General features: G+C 39.3%; 1 protein-coding gene across 4 annotated transcripts in view; it reads right to left on the bottom strand.

The window, feature by feature from the left end:
- Nucleotides 1-19522, bottom strand: part of TMEM108 (transmembrane protein 108) — a 138073-nt gene that overhangs the window by 5321 nt on the left and 113230 nt on the right. The gene's annotated exons all lie outside the window — the stretch shown is intronic.

Below are 19522 nucleotides of genomic sequence, written 5' to 3'. Positions count from 1 at the left end.
ATGAACAAGCAGGAGTGTTTTAGCAGTGTACTGTATACTGTATTCTTGAGACTATAAAACACGCTCCCCCCTCCAAAAAAAGTGGGTAGAAATGACTGTGTTTTCTTATAGAGTGAATGTTGCTGAAGCCCTGCCCACCCATCAGCCCCCACCTTTCAGCCTCTGCGTCCCAGCAATTTGGCACCTTGCAACAAACAACAAACAGCCTGGTCAGCTTCAGTACAGCCTGATTTAGCTTGAACAGATGATTGGAGGTTAGATCTGCCTCCAGAATACCACTGATCAGCTGTGGGGATCACCGCCACTACCTATCACTGTCTCCACATGCATTTTTGGCCTCTGTGGACCCCAGTTTTGGCTTCTGTGCATCCCGTTTTCAGCCCGTTCCAGGCGATGGGGATAGGCAGGGGTGACAATTTCATTTAAAATTGAAACCAACCACTTGATGTTACAAATATGAGTAAAGAGACCTTTCTCCTCCATCCCAGGTTTCAGATCAACTCTACACCTCCAAGTGAATTTTGAGTAGAAAATGAGCAGGTGGAAATATTAAGCTGCCTCTCCTTTTCAGCAGTTCTCCTTGCTGCATTTCCCCCAAAATATGTGTTTTTCTTGAGGAAGGCAATTTGATTTTCTCAGAACAACCAGCAAGCTAAGTTACTGTGGTTGTTTCAATAAAAGAGTTGGTTTGAGATGGCTTGCTGGTTGTTCTGAGAAACAGTAGAATAATTGGAAATGAATTGCCTCAGCCATGCTCTGACAGCTCTTTTATATGTGAGATGTCGGGTGCAGCAGCCAATAGCAGGCATAGGAGCTCTCGCTTCGCACAATGGCCAATCAGAAGGGTCTTGGCTGTTGTTAGGGACACTGGGACACAACATGTTATATAGTTCAATCTAAATATTGGTCTTCAGGTCTTCAGAAATGTTGATGTTCAAGTCCTAAACTTGAATGACTAAGAATATAAATGTAATCTGATTTCACAGCATGTTGTTTTCTGAGTTAAAATTAGCAATGTGTCTGCTAGAATAGACATTACAATTTTGATTTGGATTACTGGAAGGTTTCTCTTTTTATTTCCACTTGCGAATGGCAGCCATTTTGAAGGTTCCAACAGGGCAGCGGCCATTTTAAAAGCTTCATAGTAAGGGCAGTGACCATTTTGTTGTCATAGTAACTTGAGGCCTATTAATTTTCCTCTAATTTTAAGACCAAGACCTAGAAATTTATAACAAAGGTTTCCATTGCTGATTATTGCTGGCCTTGCTGAATTGCTGATTATGGCTGAGGCCAACAAATCACCTAAGCACAGGCCTGCCAAGAGGACCTCATCTAAATCGTCAGGCCATGGGGCGGATCCTGGTGCCTAAGGCGACACAACGGCTTTTCCAGGATCCTGGGTTAGCCTATCGAACCACAGCTGTTTATGAGTCCATTTGAGGACTGATCCTGATCTGGAGGGTCAGGTGAGAGAGGAGCTTCTGGTAAATCTGCAGGATATCACAAATCCTGCTGGTAGCCAGTCTTTTGACCTGCAGCTGACTGGAGGTGTTAAATCACCCATAGCCTCAGGATGGGATTTTTTCCCCGGCAGCAGAGAGGCTCTAAGGAGATGAAAGATTTCATCTGGGTGAGATCACCTTCTGTCTGATTTAAAGCTTATTTTGAGAAGAAGAAAATACAACTGAAGTTGCTTTTACTATATTTCTTTTTCAAGACTTTGTGAGAAGAAAGAGATGAGGAGATGACGGAACTAGTAATTTCTGGTTTAGCAGCAGGGAAAGTGTTGTGGAAAGGCGTCTCTTTCTGTTTTTTGTGTATTGGAGTGTCTGTGAGTGGCTGGCTAAACAGACAAAAACTGCTTAAGATCTTGGATTAAGGTTTCATTTTTCATGACTTTTTCTTAAAGAGAAGGAGATTAAAGCATGTATTCTTGTTAAAAGATTTTTCTTTTCTTCTTTTTTAGCTATTTATTTATTTATTTATTTATTGGATTTGTATGCCGCCCCTTTCCAGAGACTCGGGGCGGCTAACAGCGACAATAAAACAGTGTACAATAGTAATTTGGTATTGATGATTAAAAATAAATTAATATAAAAACCAAACATACATACATACATACCATGCATAGAATTGTAAAGGCCTAGGGGGAAAGAGGATCTCAATTCCCCCATGCCTGGCGGCAGAGGTGGGTTTTAAGTTGTTTACGAAAGGCAAGGAGGGTGGGGGCAGTTCTAATCTCTGGGGGGAGTTGGTTCCAGAGGGCCGGGGCCGCCACAGAGAAGGCTCTTCCCCTGGGTCCCGCCAGGCGACATTGCTTAGTTGACGGGACCCGGAGAAGATCCACTCTGTGGGACCTAACTGGTCGCTGGGATTCGTGCAGCAGAAGGCGGTCCCTGAGGTAATCTGGTCCGGTGCCATGAAGGGCTTTATAGGTCATAACCAACACTTTGAATTGTGACCGGAAACTGATCGGCAACCAATGCAGATTGCGGAGTGTTGGTGTAACATGGGCATATTTGGGAAAGCCCATGATTGCTCTCGCAGCTGCATTCTGCACGATCTGAAGTTTCCGAACATTTTTCAAAGGTAGCCCCATGTAGAGAGCGTTACAGTAGTCAAGCCTCGAGGTGATGAGGGCATGAGTGACCGTGAGCAGTGACTCCCGGTCCAAGTAGGGTCGCAACTGGTGCACCAGGCGAACCTGGGCAAACGTCCCCCTTGCCACAGCTGAAAGATGTTTCTCTAATGTGAGCTGTGGATCGAGGAGGACGCCCAAGTTGCGAACCTTCTCTGAGGGGGCCAGTGATTCTCCCCCCAGGGTAATGGACGGACAGATGGAGTTGTCCTTGGGAATTTGTTTTTGAATTTAAGAGTTCTTTGGATTCTTTATTTTAATCATATATTTTGATTCTGTTTATATTTTATATATTTTGCAGTCACCTTGTAGCTAAAAAGGTATATGGGAAAGAAGATCTTTTGCAATGTGGGAAAGCCTTACTATCTAGCTTTCTAACCTTGAAACCAGATAATAAAGCCAGCTGCAGTTTATTTACACAGCCTAGCTTGTGCTACAAATTTGATACTATTTTTTACTTTTGTTTAGAGAATCTATTTTGAACATACATAGAAACCTCTTTCTGTGATTTTATAAACAGAATATTGAAATCTATACTTTTTATTTTTATGTGTTTTAAAAATTTTGAGTTGGAGTTTGATTAGGAGAGTGACTGAAACCTTTTAGCATGATAGCTATATTCATATAGGTATAGATATATAATTAGATACTTTTTCTTTTTTCATATTTCTTGTTTTTTATTCAAGTTTTTTATTTAGATTTAAATCATTATAGAGATTTAAATTTATAAATGTTTTTTTTTATTTTTAAAGCCTTAGTTATTATTTCCTTTAAAAAAAAAATTCTGGTTCAGTTTTTCCCCTTTCTTCCTTCCTTTTTTGGGTGGATGATTGCTAAATTTCTTGGGGTTTTTTAAGTATACTTTCCCCCCCTCACTTTTAAATATTTATCTTGGAAGATTCAATTTTTTGGAGGTTTTTTAATTTTTTTCTTCTCCTTTTCATTTTCCTTTCCCTATTTTTTAAAGCTTTTTTGGCCTTTTTTTCCTTCCTCCCCTTTTCTTCTAAATCTTTTTTTGTAACTTTTTTTTCTCTTCTGGAAAACTGGATTTATAATCATTTATTATTTTATTTTTATTTGGTCTCTTTTTGAAGACCTGATCACTGATTCATAATTTGGATTGACTTTAAATTTTGGGTTTTTTTAAATCTTGTTATTTTTCTTTTTTTTAAAAAAATTGTTGGCTGTTTTTTACAACTGGTTTTTATACCCAATTTATTTGATTATTACCTGACTGTATTACAATCTGACTGAACTATGAAATGGCTGCAAAGAAACCTCCCTATGCTTCAAGTACACTGGCACAATCTTCAAATATTTCAGAGAAATTGGAATTTGCTGAAATTAAAAATGCCATAAAGGCTTCAAGAGAGGATGTCAAATTGAGTAGAGAAAGTGCAAATCAAGAGTTCAATATAGTCAAAGAAAACTTAAATGAGGTAATTAAAAATTTAGATCAAGTTAGTTGAGGTGAAAGAAATGAACATAAGAATGAACAACATATTCAAAAAGCAGGAAAAAAATTCGGTTTCATGATGTAAAGATAGAAGAACTGATAATGGAGAGGAAGAGACAAGAACGGATTTCCATAATTTTAGAAATGGATTGTGCTGAATTTTACTTAACGATTTCAGAATATCCCAGAAGAGAAGGGGGAGAATTTACAAGAAATTTTAGGAGATATTTTAGCAGAACCATTGGAAGAAAATAAAGGGAAATTTTTGACTGACATCAATGAAGCTTTTAGGGTGAGCACGAGATATGCTATGAGATACAATTTACCTAGAGAAATTCACATTAGATTTACAAAAAAGTCTCATAGAATTCAAATATTTCAGAAGTTGAGAGTTGATATTCTTAAATACTGCAAAAAAGAGATTACTGTTTTAAAACAGGTGCAAAGGAAAGTAAGAGATCTTCGAAAGGAATATAATTTTTTAACAAGAAAATTACATCAAAGAGGAATCAATTTTAGATGGTTGTTGCTGGAAAGCTTGTTCTGGTTTGGCAAGGACAAAGATATAGATTAGATTCAGTTAATAAAACACAACTATTCTATTGGTAGAGGTTTGAACAAACAGAGGAAGCTTTGAAGGAGATGCATGTTTTAAAAGAACCAATTGAGGGGGGACTTATAGAATTGAGAGAACTTACTGGATGTGGCAACAGGAAGAGTAGAACCTACATCTCAAGGGCAGGAACTGATGTTGATTGAAGAACAACTCTTTGCAATGGAAAGCAAGGAACAAAGAGTGATGACTAGAGTGGCAAAAGAGAGGCAGAAGTCATAACATAGGAAGACAAATACAATTAAAAATGGATGAAAACATTAAATGGATTTCAATAAATGTTAATGGACTTAATTCACCAATTAAGAAAAACAGAACTTTTAATAAACTCAAAAAATTGAATTTGAATATACTGTAATTTGCCTCCAGGAAGTTCATATTAAAAAAAACCATAAGAAACTTTTAGAAAATAATTGCTTTGGAGAGCTCTATACTACACTGATTGATCAAGCTAAAAGAGGAGTAGTCCTCTATATACAGAAGAAAATTGACTCTAAGCATATTTATTCAGACAAAGAAGGAAGAATATTGATGGGGGAAATCAAATTAAATTTGCAAATTTTTTTACTGATTGCTATATATGTTCCAAATGATAATGGAGAACCTTTTTATTAAAAACTACACAAGAAAATTAATGAATTAAACTATTAGAATGTTTGCATATTGGGGGCTTTCAATGCAATAGTAAAACCTGACTTGGTCTATAAGACTAACAAAGGAAATAGACAAAAAAAAAAGACATTGTGTCAGCGAACCAAATAGCATCTGAGAAATAAATCAGATTCCACTCCTGTGCTCACACACAAAGTTCGGATTTATTAACATGGCCATTTTGGCTTCGAGGAACGTCATTCCAACACTGAACCCCCCCCCCCCCCCCAGTTCCAGGCAAAAGTTCATTTCACATCCACACACCCACAAATGCAATCATGTGAACCAATCCGGTGCAGGGATACTAGCTTCTTCATTTTTTCAGTTGACCTCAGACTCTGCATAAAGGAATGTGTGTTGGTTCAATCTCTCTCAAACCCCTCCCGTTTCTAATTGCTGCTGGCTGTATCAAGCCAAAAAACTCTAGTTTCACATAATACTTTGGGCCTGACAGGAAGCCCCCCCTTCCACAAAGACCTATTTCCTGGAACGACAGAATATACATAAGGTATACATTCTAGGTTTGGGGAGAGTTGCCCCTGGTTCAAATTCTATCACACAGTCTGTGGGTTTGTGAGGGGGCAATTCATTGCAATCTTCCTCACTGAAAATTTTTCCCAAGTCTCTGTATTCCAGGGCACCTTCTTGAGATCTGGAAGTGTTCCCTCCTTCATCACAGCCGCTACTAAGGACCCATCTGGCCCATCCTGGGGAGGGGGTTTTCTCCTGTCAGTTTCTGGAATAGGGTTAGAGCCCAGGGGGAGGAAAAGCTTGCGGTATCCCCCCTTGCAATCAATGGTGGGGGTGAATGGTGTCCAGCCAGGCCAGACCCAATATGATTGCTTCCGACATCTTGGGGGCGACTATGAAGCTCAGGAATTCACGGTGTCGGCTTATCTGCAGCTCCACTAACTGAGTCAGGAGTGTAGCAGGAACTCCACCCACTAGAGAGCTGTTCACCTGTTGGAACCGGATGGGTTTCACTAAAGGCCGGGTCTGGATTTTTAACTCCTCCACTACAGTTTTACTGATAAGACATCTTGAGCACCCTGTGTTTATCAGAGCTTGTATTTCTTCCTCCTCTCCCATGGTCATTACGTTAATCCTTGCTTTACTGAGGAATGGATGGATGGGCTCACTCACCATTGGGTCGTCTTCTCCACCGGGCTCCTCATTCCAATTGGGGCTGGTTCCTGAAGGAATAGGTTCTTCACCCTCAATAAAACCCTCAGGAGGGCAAAGCTCTGTTGTTTGAAAGGCCCAGCGACCCTGCAGAGGGGCTTCTTCAGATCCTCTTTCTGCTACTGGGCATGGCTTGTGGGGAGAGGGGGCATGAAGCAGTCTGTCCCCTTATGGCCAGTCTGGTCAGATCGGTAGCAATTTGTTCCCCTCATAAACCCTGAGCAAGAGGAGCCCAGCTAGCAAGGGAAAAGGCGGCATCTTAAAGGATCATTTGGTGCATTGAGGGGTTCCTTCTCAGCAGGAATTACATACATTTAAAACCACTTTAACTAGTACTGTAAAAGCCATTTTCTATTTCTATTGCTTAAATTCAAAGGGGCTGGTGAGAAACTAGTGGCCTGTGCACCTGATGGCGTGCAAATCATATAGCTGTAAACCAAAAATAGTAATAATGCATTCAGGGGTAGTGCGCTTGAGAATGTGATTCTATTTTAATTAAAAATTAATGACTTAGATCAGTGTTATACTTGTTTTACAGCTGTGTAAAATTTCCTTGGTAAGTACTTGTTTTTTCAATAAATTGTTAAGATGTCTGGCTTGGTGCAGTCTAACACTTGTTTGGCTGTTGTGTTCTATAGTACTTTGTGGAATTTGGGGTGCTGCCCTCTTTGCATAAGGACATCTAGTTTATATGGTGAGATCTGTAGGTTGCAGTCCCTAGTTTGTACCCTGCAGTCAGAAGTGGAAAGATTGTCCCAGCCACGTGCTGTAATGCAGCCATGTGTGCAGCCTCCATTTCCTCAGCGCCCCTCGAGGAGAAGGACTGTGTGGACAACTGTTGGTTCAGATAGATTATGCGCAATGGAGCACAGACACAACAATTTTGGTCTCTCTTTATCTAATTTATCTAATTCCTGTAATGTTCTTGCAGATTTAAACAGTGAGGTTGCTGCAGACATTAGTGACCCCTCCCCCGGTAGAGGATGAGAGGATGTTCCAAAGGGAAGTTGTTGTAAGAGAGGTGCATAGTGTTACCAAACCATCAGGTGCAGTTAGTGGAAATAAAAAGAGAATGCATCTTCTTGTAGGTGACTCAACTGTTAGAAGTGTTGATTTGGGACAGAGTAAGGATGTGGTGAGGGTGATGAAGTGTCTCCCAGGGGCCACTGCCAGCAGGGACAGGAGGCAGATTACAAATATTGTGAAGGCTGTAAGTAAAGGGGGCGGGGCCTGGAACCTGAGGCAACACAATGTCTTTTCCAGGGCTCATGTGTTAGCCTGTCGAACCACAGCTGTTTACGTGTCCATTTCAGGACTGATCCTGATCTGGAGGGTCAGGTGAGAGAGGGGAGTTCTGGTGAATCTGCAGGATATCGCAAATCCTGCTGGTAGCCAATCCTTTGACCTGCAGCTGACTGGAGGTGGTAAATCACCCTTAGCTGCAGGATGGTTTTTTTCCCGGCAGCAGAGAGGCTCTACAGCAGATGAAAGATTCCATCTGGGTGAGATCATTTTCTGTCTGATTTAAAACTTAACTTGGGAAGAAGAAAACATAACTGAAGTTGCTTTTTTAAAAATGTTTCTTTTTTAAGACTTTGTGAGAAGAAAGAGATGGGGAGATTCCAGAACTTGTTATTTCCGGTTTAGCAGCAGGGAATGCATTGTGGAATGGCGTCTCTTTCTGTTTTTTTGTGAATTGGAATGCCTGTGTGTGGTTGGCTAAACAGACAAAAACTGCTTAAGATCTTGGACTAAGGTTTCATTTTTCTTGATTTTTTTTTTAAATATAAGGAGATAGAAGCATATGTTCCGGACTCTCTATTTCAACTATACACTTTATACTTTATATTTACTTTTTTATTATTAGACCTTTATTACAGTCAAAGACCATCAATATAATATTAATAATAATTTTAAAAAACAAGAAAAAACCAGAAAAACAGAACATCCAAGAACCGTTTCAGATTCTTAGAATCTAGACATTTTAGTATCTCTTTGATCATAGTAGCAGATTCTTGGGTGATAACAGTTCGTTGACCATCCAAAGTTGGTCGTCACCAAAGTCAACATAGACATGCTAGATGTTGAGGTTTTTGGACATCTGGAGACAAATGACTTACACAATTCATGACTTTTGGCTGAGCAACCAAATTTGACCCATTATAAATATACAAGAGATGTACATATCTCGCTATGAAGGCACACATTTGTGACTAATCCCCACTGCTGCTGCGCAGAATCTGGCCACCTGTGCTGTAATTATGGCCTGTTCATCTTTAAGCAGCCACTGGAGATAGGTAATGTCTGAGTGGCCGGGATACCTTGCAATTAGTGGTAAAATATGTTTTTTCCTAATGTCTGTATAAAAGGAGCATCTCAGGAACATATGTCCCTCAGTCTCCACCTCTCCTGAGCCACAAGGGCAAAATCTTTCAGTGGATGGTATTCTTTTTTACTTGCTGTACAAAACGGCGGATGGAAGCGCACGGCATCGTACAAGAGCAAATGCCCTTCGGTGGCCTGCTGATTCCAGCTGTCCAAGGTATCTGGCAGGAGCCACAACATATCTAGTGGCATCTGGGGCCAGAAACAGTGGTGCTTTACTTAAGTCCTCCTGCCTCTCAATGTCCTCCACCCTTTGTCGCAAGGTTTTTCTTGCTAAATCATAGTTCATCTCAAGTATTGAAGCTGAGGAGAAGCCTAATTTGTGAAGACTGAACTCGATGGCCTTAATCCATGAGGAGGAAAATTCGTCGTGACCTTGCGGAAAAATATTAAGCTTTATCCACATGTTTAGAGACGCTATACAGATTCTTGCTTCGACTTTTATCAGTCCAGTCTCCAGGCGCAGAAGTGCATTTGAAATGCAACATGGTATCTGGAGAATTGCTCTAATAAATTTGGATTGAACTAATTCTAGTGGTGTAAAGTGTAAAGCTGAAGCTGGCGGTCCAAGCAAGGACCCGTAAAGAAGCTGAGCTAGTGACTTGGCCTTAAAAAGCTTAATAGCAGCAGGAACATAATAACCTCCCTTTGTGCGGAAAAAATTGAGAATGGAGCTCACTGATATTTGGCCCAAGGCAGCTGCATATTCTCCATGTGCTTTCCTTGAGCTATTGGCCTGAAAGACCACCCCCAGGTATTTAAAGATGGTTACCTGCTCTATTTTGTGCCCATCAAGATACCATGAGTAAGTTTTTGGCCTTTTTGCAAAGGCCATGATCTTTGTTTTTTCATAATTTATACTCAGGTTATTGTTATTACAGTACTGAAGAAGGGCTTGCAAGGCTCTTTTAAGGCCTACTGGCGTCCTGGCGTCATCTGCATAGAGCAAAAGGGTGATGTTTCGGTCGCCTATTTGGGGGGGGGGGTGATTTGGTTTGTTCAACCAGTTTGCCATATCATTTATATAAAAGTTGAACAGTAGGGGGGCCAAGATGCACCCCTGTTTAACCCCTCTTTCAGTTTTAACTGGCTTTGAGAGGGACCCTTGCATATTACACCGTTTTGGTATGTAGGGCACATAGTAGGGCACGTAGTAAATGAAGAAGCCTTTGTTCAATGGAGGCAGCTTCCAGCTTTTCCCATAATTTAGTCCTAGTAACTGAATCAAAGGCTGCCTTGAGATCTATAAATCCAGTATATAGTGAGACAGGACTATTTGAGATGTATTTTTCAATAAGGTGGCAGAGAACTAAGCACTGATCAATAGTGCCTCTTCCCTCTCTAAAGCCGGCTTGTTCTTCAGTGATCAGATTCTCAAAATCCAGCCACTCCTTTAGCTTGCCTTGTAGGTGTTTGGCGTAAAGTTTACTAATTATATTTAATAGACTTATTGGTCTATAATTGGCAGGGTCATCTCTTTTCCCCCTCTTAAAAATTGGGATCACCATTGCCAAGCCCCAATCCTCTGGGACGTAGCCAGTGGAATCAATATACTGTACGTGAATAGCGCTGCCAAAACTGGTGTCTACCACTCCAAGTTATTCTTTAATATTTCTGAGGTAACCGAGTCAGCTCCCGGGGCTTTGCCAGACCTGAGTTGGCCGATGAGCGATTTGATTTCAGACTCTGAGACTGGGGGCCAATTTGGCAAGTCCTTCATTGTAGATCTTATACTCTCATTAGATGGGTCTTCGTACATCCTCTGAAAGTGAAGTTCCCAGGTGTTAGGATGTATAGGAACATCTAATGGAGTATGTATTTTATCTGAGTGTCTAGCTATTAAATGCCAGAATAGAGAGGAGTTCTTTTGCTTTGCGGCTCCAATAAGCTGTTCGCAGGAGGACCTTTCATCTTGTCTCTTCTTAAGGGCAATTGGTTGCTTATACTGTTTTTTGTGGGTAACAAGATGGTTTAGGCTTGTTTTGTTGCCATTCCCAGTCTCACCTTTGTACAGCTTATAAGCCAAGGTGAGAGCTTTCTTGGCTTCCACACAGTCCTTGTCAAACCATTGTTTCGAGGTAGTATAAGGACTTCTTAGCTGAAAAGTTTTGCTCATATCCTAGAATTGGTTGAAGCTTATAGATTATACTTGTATATGATTCTAGTAGGTTTTGAGAAGGGTTGGCTGTGATAAAGGCTGAGCAAAGTTTTTGAAGATTATCCTCTGATAGAGCTTTTTTCACCTTTTGGTCAAGTTGTTGGGACCATTTGACTCTACATCTTATTGGGCCTGCTGGAGAAATTGCAGGGATAAATTGGTCTGCGAAGGGCATCTGCCTGATGAGAGACTTCATGTATATACATAAAGATGATCGCTTTCCAAGTAAGGAAGGACTTCAAAAATTTTTACATAATGTAATAAGTCCATCGAGATTAGAATATAATAAATGGTGCTGGTTTTGGACCCTGCCATAAAAGTGATCATGCCAGGATAATCTCCAGCCCAGGATCCGTTGGCTATACAGTGATCCCTCGATTATCGCGATCTCGATTATCGCGAAACGCTATACCACGGTTTTTCAAAAAATATTAATTAAAAAATACTCCACGGTTTTTTTGCTATACCACGGTTTTTCCCACCCGATGACATCATACGTCAACACCAAGAGTCACTTCTCTGTCTCTTTCTCTTTCTTTCCTGTCATTCTCTGCTTCAATCATTTTCTCATTTCTCTTTTTTTCTCCCCTTTTTTCTATAATTTCTCTCTCTCTTCCTTCCACTCTTCTCTCTCTCTTTCTTCCTCTCTCTCACTGTCTTCCTTCCTTTCTCATCTTTCTTTCTCTCTCTCTTTCTCTATCTTGCTTCTTCCTCTCTCACACTCTCTTCCTCCCTCTCTCATCTCTTTCTTTCCTTCTCTCTCTTTCTCTATCTCTCCCCCTCTTGCTCTCGAGCGGCAAACGGCGGCCGGGCGGCCGGGCGAACAAGCGAGCGGCAAACGGCGGCCGGGCGGGCGGGTGAACGGGCGAGCGAGCGGCTGGGCAGGTGAACGGGCAAGCGAGCAGCCGGGCGGGCGAGCGGCGAACGGCGGGCGGGCGGGTGCTGGGGGGGCGGGGGCAGCCGGCATTCAAAGCAATCTGTCGGCTTCCGCACTCTCGTCGCTTCCCGCCTCCACCATCTGCGCATGCGCGGCCATGGGAAAAAAAGGCGCGCATGTGCGGTTTTTACTTCCGCACCACTATATTGCGGAAAATCGATTATCGTGAGAGGTCTTGGAACGTAACCCTCGCGATAATCGAGGGATCACTATATACATATTATGTTTATTCGCCATCTTTGCAAGACAGAGGCCAGCAAAATTTGCTTTCTTGTCTTTGAAGAGTCATGTGAGGGAGGAGTTTGTCCTTATGGGAGCCTCTGCTGGTGGATAATGATGATATTTTGCATATAATGTGTAATCATCTGGTCCCAACCTAGCATTGAAATCTCCCCCGAGTAAGACTCTAGCTTTTGGATGGTCCATGTGTAGTTTATTAATATAATTTATTTATTATTTTTATTATTTGGATTTGTATGCCGCCCCTCTCTGAAGACTTGGTCTGTCTCCAGGAAATATTATTTAAATAAAAATATCCAATAAAAATTGTTTAAAAGATTGTTAAAATAAAATAAATAATGTAGGAGGAACTGCTAAAAAACCACCCCACTTGATATAGATTTTTAAAAGTTGAAAAGTTAAAAATAAGTTAAAAGTATAAAATATTTTGTTAAAATGTTTAAATGTAAAATAGAGTTAAAAATTTACAAATAAATTAAAAGTATAAATATAAATGAGTTTTTAAAAAAGCCTATTTACTTTTGGAGGAGCTCTTTACAGCCAGTGCCACCTGTGGGGAAAAAAGTAGTATATGGGAAAAAAGTTTGTTTGCAATGTGCAAAAGTTTTACTATCTAGCTTTCTAACCTTGAAACCAGATAGTAAAGTCAGCTGCGGTTTATTTATACAGCCTAGCTTGGACTACAAATTTGATACTTCTTTTTTTTAACTTTAGTATAGAGAGTCTACTTTGAAGATACTTAGAAATCTCTTTCTGTGTTATTATAAACAGAATATTGAAACCTATACAGTGATATCTTGTCTTACAAACTTAATTGGTTCCAGGACGAGGTTCATAAGGTGAAAAGTTCGTAAGATGAAACAATGTTTCCCATAGGAATCAATGGAAAAGTAATTAATGTGTGCAAGCCCAAAATTCACCCCTTTTGCCAGCTGAAGCGCCCGTTTTCGCATTGGTGTGATTCCCCTGAGGCTCCCCTCCATGGGAAACTCCACCTCTGGACTTCTGTTGCCAGACGAAGCACCCGTTTTTGCACTGGTGGGATTCCCCTGCTGGGATTCCCCTGCAGCATTGCAAAATCCAGAGGTGGGGAATCCCATCAACGTGAAAACGGGTGTTTTGCCTGGCAACGGAAGTCCGGAGGCGGGGCATCCCAGCGGCAGCGGCGGGTTCATAAAGTGAAAATAGTTCAGAAAAAGAGGCAAAAAAATCTTAAACCCCGGGTTCGTATCTCGAAAAGTTCATATGAGAAGGGATTCGTAAGATGAGGTATCACTGTACTTTCTATTTTTTATCTCATGTTTATGCCATTTTTAATTACTATTTAAAGTTGGAGTTTGATTAGGAGAGTGAATCTTTTTAGCGTGATACCTATATTCACATGGATATAGATATATAATAATATAATTATTTTCTTTTTTTTCTATTTCTTGTTTGTTTTTTTAAAGTTTTTTATTGCAGATTTCCGATGTCTTAGTGTGGAGCTGGGCAGAATAACTGATTCAGTGACGTTCTCAGAGGTTTGTGGTCAGGAGGATAAAACAACTTGTATTGCAGAGTTGAATGAGTGGTTAAGGCAGTGATGTAAAACTGAAGGTTTTGGGTATGTTAGTCATGATGTTAGTAGGTGGTCTAATTGGGAGTTGTTTAAGAGGGATGATTTGCGTCCATCACACAGACGTACCCAGGTGCTTAGTGAGGAGTTCAGAACTTTTTTGGACAGGCATTTAAACTAGGTAAAGGAGACAGAGATGTAACCGATGTGGATGATTACTGGGTATAATTGTTTAATTGTTTTTCACCCCTTACAGAGATTCCAATTTATATACCTCAAATTAAAGTATAATACAATACAATGTCAAATGCCAAATTCTTAGTCAAATGAATCAAATTTTTCTAATTATTTATCCAATTATTTCTGGTATATATCATTCATCCTGTGCTACCTCTTTTCCAAATGTTATCATCCGGATTTTAGATAATGTTCTTCACTTTCATTTATATTTAAAGTGCTATAGCTATCTAAATTTATCTTGGCTATTTGCTATTTTTCCTAACTGTGCCATCATGCTTCAGTCCCTTTCTAGTGTTCTTAGAAAACACATTCCTACTTTCATTTGAAAAAACCCACATTTTATCGTAGCTGCCCTTGACAATAGAAAATATCCAAATTTACGTCTCTTTAAAAGCCCAGGAAGGAAAGAAAATAAAAAATTTAAAAAGAAAAAAGTAAAGAAAAAAAAGAGGGAAAAAGAAAAAAGAACACTATTCATATTGTATCTTAATCTATACATAGGAGGAAGGGTTGTTGTTAGAAAATTTAAAATACATTTCCTACTCAATTCATTTATTTCACTTCTTTCATTATATCAGTATATCGTTCCTACTTTAACAGATCAAATAAATATAAATCATTATTATTCCATTATTTTGTGCAACAAGTATCTTTCATTAAAAAGACCAAAGTATTAATACTTTTCCCTAATCTAGCTATTTTCCACTGCCGTTCTTAGTGTGATAATCTACCCTAATCTATAAACTCCACTGCCAATCCCAGTGTAATAATCTTCCCTAATCTATGTGTCACTGCCATATCAGTGCAATAATCTTCCCTATTCTAATTATTTTCACTGCTAAATGCAGTGCCATAATCTTCCCTAATTTACATATTTCCCTAATCTATATATTATCCCTTATTCTAAATATCTTCCACTATTGAACTCAGTGTGATAATCTTCCCTAATCTATTCATTTTAACTCTTTGTTGTTTCATCTGTCTTTCTTATGATGCCCAACATAATTAGTGCTAGTTATTATATCATATTAATCCTACTCCTATTATTATAGCTCTCCTCCCTTTTCTTTTCCCCTTTCCTCCTACTTTGTTTATCACCATGAATCAAATAGGCAATTTATACTTCAATCAATCAGAATAATTAAAAAAGAAAGAAGAGAGCAAAAAAGAAAAGAGGAAAAAAAGTCATCCAAAAATAATCATTATCATTATCAAATATCTCATCTATATTATGCACAATAATCAAAGCTATTTTCAATTTTCTCATTTATAAGCCATTACATTTTCTCCTCTTATATAATTCTTCCATTTTACACTTTATACCACTTGCTTATATATTTGTATATATATATAAAGTATATGTATTTTCATTAGTAAACTCCCATAAGATTAAAATATTAATAAATCCAATTCAATATCTATACTAAATTCCTTTTATAATTTATAACTTTGTGAGAGAAGAGAAAAAAGAAAAAGAAAGTGCTAATATCTTTTAGTAACTTCTAGATATTCTTACAAGTATTTTAATTTTAATTTTCTTAATCGTATTTAATTCTTAAGAGTATTTAATTTCAATTTATATTATTCAATTTAATTTCAGTCAGATCAGGCAGTCCAAATGTAATTTCAGTCAAATCAATCAGTCCAATTAGATCAAATGAATTCAAATCAGTTCAATTCAGTTCAGATAATTTCATCTTGAACATTTTCTTCCTTCCATGCATTAGCTAAACCATCTGCTCACAGCAAGAATATCAATGTCTTTAAACATATAGCAAACCGCTATATTTCCTCCAGCCACACGATGTCGGTAAGTGATCAATTTTCCAAGTCTTCCCTGAATAGCTCTTTTATAGTTCCTTCCGGTTTTAGTGACTTGCTCTTCCAGTCTTATGTTACTCTTTGTTTATAGAAGAAAAGAATAATAGGGATTCCACAACAGAAGTTTAGAATTCCAAATTCCAAAAGGCAAATTTCAAAGAAAACCTATTAGGTAGTTAGAAAAAATCGAATGATGGACAATTTCCTACTTTTCAAAGCTTCTGCTGAAATGCCACATCGCACAGATTGCTGCCTTCTTCAATCTCCGTCCAGCAACCAAGTGCAGAAACAAGAGTCTAAAATCCCACTGAGGCACTCTCCACTTACCACCATAGACAGGAAATCCCTTCTTCCCCTCTCTTAAGTTAACTCCTACAACTCTCTTTCCAGATGGAATTGTTCGGCTACTATCCTGGCATTGCATAGTCTCTGCAGCTGTGTTGGCACAGGCATGGCTGCCTGTCCGGCTTCACCACAGCCGGTGCGAAACGAGCCAGTTCGCGTGGCGGGGCATGCCAGCCCCTGCCAGGCCCCTGGCAGCGTCCCATGCATCACTCTCCCTGCAGGAGAGATCTGGTCAGGTCCATGAGACCCCCCCCCCAATACCCCGATGTGGATGACATCCCTAGACAACGAGGATAATTTGTTTTGTTGAAAACGGAGCTAAATGAAACAGATGTAGTCGTTGAGGATAAAGGACAAACAAATAATGATAACAATGTTTTTCAGGTAATGTGCACAAATGCTCGAAGCTTGAGCAACGAGCTCTGTGAGTTAATGGCCATAATATTTAGAGATAATTTGGATCTGGTTGCCATAACTGAGACATGGTTTAAAGACTTCAATGAATGGGAAATATCCATACCAGGATATACAATGTATAGGAAGGAAAGAGTAGAGAGAAGGGAAGGTGGAGTAGCCATTTATGTTAAGGAAAGTCTAAAAGCAACACTAATTCAAAATACATGTAAAGAGCTGGAGACTCTCTGGGTTAGCATGCAAACTAAAGAGGATTCTGTCAATAGATTTTATTTATTTATTAAATTTGTATGCCGCTCCTCTCCGTAGACTCGGGGCGGCATATGGACTACTCATCTTGACCAAGGAAAATCTATAGATGCAATTTATATTGACTTCTCCAAAGCCTTCGACTCAGTGGTCCACAACAAATGGCATCTCAGGAGCCCTCCACAGCTGGATTACAGCATTCCTGTCAAACAGACAACAAGTGGTTAAAATAGGAAGCACCATATCTACCCCTGTCCCTGTTAAAAGCAGTGTCCCCCAAGGTAGCATACTGGGACCAACTCTCTTCATTCTCTACATCAATGACCTTTGTGATCTCATTACAAGCAACTGTGTTCTCTTTGCAGATGATGTAAAACTCTTCAACACCACCGATAACACAACTACTCTCCAAAAAGACCTAGACTCTGTTTCTGATTGGTCTAACACATGGCAACTCCAAATTTCAACAAGCAAATTCTCTGTCCTACACATCGGCAAAAAGAATCAGAACTCCAAATACAAACTGAATAATCAAATTATCACAGATGACCCCCATTTGGTTAAGGAACTCGGAGTACTAATTACAAAAGACCTAAGTGCCAAAGCTCACTGCAACAACATCACCAAGAAGGTTTCAAGAGTTGTTAATCTAATCCTAAGTAGCTTCTGATCTGGAAATCTCACACTACTTACCGGAGCATACAAAACTTTTGCCAGACCCATCCTAGAATACAGCTCATCTGTTTGGAACCCATACTGCATCTCAAACATTAACACCCTCAAAAATGTCCAGAGATACTTCACCAGAAGAGCCCTGCATTCCTCCTCCTGTAACAGAATACCATATGAAACTAGAATTACAATCCTGGGCCTAGAAAGCTTAGAACTAAGACGCCTTAAACATAATCTAAGTATTGCCCACAAGATTATATGCTGCAATGTCCTGCCTGTCAATGGCTACTTCAGCTTCAACCAAGCGCACATAACAGATTCAAGCTCAATATTAACTGCTCCAAACCTGACTGTAAAAAATACGACTTTAGTAATAGAGTTGTTGAAGTGTGGAAGTGTAGTATCATCCCCTAACCCCAACATTTTACCCTTAGACTGTCCATCATCACCTAACCCCAACATTTTATTCTTAGACTGTCCACGGTTGACCTCTCCGGATTCCTAAGAGATCAGTATGAGATCACTAGAGTGCCTTATGCCCCCTGTCCTATTGTCTCTCCTATATCCTATATATCTTCCCTTCTATCCCTATATTTTTCTTCTATTCTCTCATTGATTATTTTATCCTATACTCTCTCTTCTATTCTTTCTCTAATTCTATTTCCTCGAAGGTGTCCTCTATTATCTTCATTGTGTATTATTGTGTATTGGATAAAATAAATAAATAAAAATAAATAAAATAAATAAAGATTTTTGGATGAGAAGCGAAATGTCTCCTTTTTTAAAAAAAAAGAAAGTCCAATTGTCTCTTGAAAAAGCACCTTTGGGACAATCAGGACCTGGATTATAGAGAATCTCCATAGAAATTTTATTTGTGACTTCCAGGTGGCGACGGAGCTGTGGCGGGAGATCGGGGACCGAGCTCCATCTCAGATTCTCCTTTTTTTCTTCCCAAAGGTCGCAGTTTGCGATTTGATCGGGCTTGGAGGGCTTGATCCAGAACTGGGGGTCTCCTGGATCCCAAGGGGCAGAACGCCACTGCCCTGGAGGGAAGGGATTGCCACGCAGCTTCGGGAATGAAGAACCGTGCCTCATCCATGGCTGGTGCGTGGCCATAGCAGCACGACCACATAGTAGGAAGGGAAGACACATTATAAAAAGTCAATTGAAAATAAAGATCAACAGAGAAGAAGAAAAGAAAAGGACAGTAAAAATCTTGGATTCCACAACCTTTGAACAGTTAAAGAAATTGAAAATAAGTAAGGTGAATAAAGAGAAGTTTCCAGAATTAAATCCTTGGGCGAGTGGAAAACTACCAGCTGAAACTTCTTTTTCCGGCTGGTAGCTGGTGAATGAATTGTAAGAAATAAAGAAAAAAGGATTTAAGGAAATTTCGTCTCTACATGTGATCCTATCACTGGAAAGAATAAAAGAACTTGTCTTTTTATATTAGAACTAGGGGATGAGGATTCGTACGTTGAGAAATTAAATCAAAGAAAATTTAAAAAATTCGAGCGGCTGCTGTTTTCTGGATTTTGGATGAACATTTTTTTAAAATAATAAGTTCAGCTTTAAAGAGACTATGAGAAAAAGTGTATAAAAGTTAAAAGGATTAGAATATGTATAGTGAAACAGATGATTGGACGTTGAAAATAGAGGGCTGAGCTTTGATGGATTAAAATGGATCTTATAAAGTTGATATATGTAGCTGGAATAAATACACAGGAGTGGACTATTTTGAAAAAGACCAGATCGTAAATGGATTAAATTGCATACTTTGGATTATTTTGATATACAATTATTTGAGTACTCGCATAAAAAATGGACAGAAATTTTAATTTGGATTACAATTGAAGATTAATTTTTTGGGCTGAAAGACTTTTGGACTCTTTGTTCATTTATTTGGAATAATTTGAGATTAATGGACTAAACAAAGATTAAGGACTAAGGACAAAGGGAACAAGGA

This window comes from Erythrolamprus reginae, chromosome Z, assembly GCF_031021105.1.
Source record: "Erythrolamprus reginae isolate rEryReg1 chromosome Z, rEryReg1.hap1, whole genome shotgun sequence".
In the NCBI taxonomy this organism is placed as follows: domain Eukaryota; kingdom Metazoa; phylum Chordata; class Lepidosauria; order Squamata; family Dipsadidae; genus Erythrolamprus; species Erythrolamprus reginae.
The sequence above is the reverse complement of the archived record's forward strand: the minus strand, read 5'-3'. Positions and strand labels throughout refer to the sequence as shown.